The following is a 1,302-nucleotide window of genomic DNA, read 5'->3' on the forward strand; positions in this document are numbered from 1 at the left end:
CTCGCTAAGTCTCCCTTCCTATTCTTTCAAGTGAGGGTAATGGCACCTACCTCACAAGAATATCGCTGTGGTTGTGCAATGTGATGTACTAAAGCGTTGGATATGTGTGGTCGGCTAGCACGTCCCAGATGTCACCTTCCTTCTGTTGCTGCTAGGGGAAAGGGGCTGGTCCTCGAAGTTCACTGAGGGTCTGTGGGCTGGGACGGTCTCGGCAGAGAGTAGAAAGTGATGTTCTGTGTTTCCTGGGACTCAGCACAGAGTGGACATTGTGGGTGGGACATCAGGTTGGATGCCTGGAAGGTTAAAGTGGCATCTTTCAGTGATGCTAAAGCAAAAAGACCATGGCTCTGCCCTTGACTGGGAGTGGTGCAGCCATGGCCTCTCCTCTAAAGCGGCCTACAAACCCAGGGCTGCGCATCAGCACACACGTGTTCTCCTTTTTCCCCTCCTGCCCAGCAGCAGTTTCCTCATGATCAGCCCTACCATGATCTTGTTTCTTCCTGTGCCTCTTGTGGCCAATTGTTCTAAGCAATTGTTTGATCTGTGCCTCTCTGGCTTTCTATCAAGCCCCTCTCTCCCTTGGCCTCTGAGCTTCTGGCCCCTAAGGAGCTCTGGAGTTGGAACACAGAACCACTGTCTGGCTACAGGGTGGTCCTGGCCTAGCCTCAGGTACTCAGGACAATGACAGAGCCGCCACTTCTGAATCCTCCTGGGACGTATGCTCTTACACTTTCCATGTGCATCACATCATATGATCAACTGTGAGATAAATAACTTAGATTTCTATTTAATGTGTGTTAGGGGATTAGACAGGAAGTTTTGTCTCTTTGACTTTCCAGTCTTATGAACTAAGAAGTTCGAGTCAATATTTGAACCAGGGTGATGGTTTTCGAAAATGTTCACAAGGCATAGAAGTGGCGCTGTGGAACTTTATAAATGTATATAGCTAAGCACAGAAATGTGTATAGATCCCAGCACTAGGGAAGCTGAAACACAAGGATCAGAAGGTTGAGTTCCACCTGGTCAATGTAGAGATGCCCTGCATCAAAACAAGAAACAAAGGACTGGACACGGAGCTCAGCAGTAGAGCTCCCATGGGTTTGATCTGCAGCATTACACCAGAAAAAAGAGGGAATGAGGGAGGGAGGAGGGGGGAGGAGGAGGAAGAGGGAGAGAGGGAGGGAAGGAGGGGAAGAGAGAGAAACAAAAACAGAGAGATAACTTTCTAGGTGGATGGATGGATGGATGGATGGATGGATGGATGGATGGATGGATGGATGTGATCCGCTGATCTTCTAAATA

The sequence above is a fragment of the Octodon degus genome, unplaced genomic scaffold, assembly GCF_000260255.1.
Source record: "Octodon degus isolate 3935 unplaced genomic scaffold, OctDeg1.0 scaffold00006, whole genome shotgun sequence".
In the NCBI taxonomy this organism is placed as follows: Eukaryota; Metazoa; Chordata; class Mammalia; order Rodentia; family Octodontidae; genus Octodon; species Octodon degus.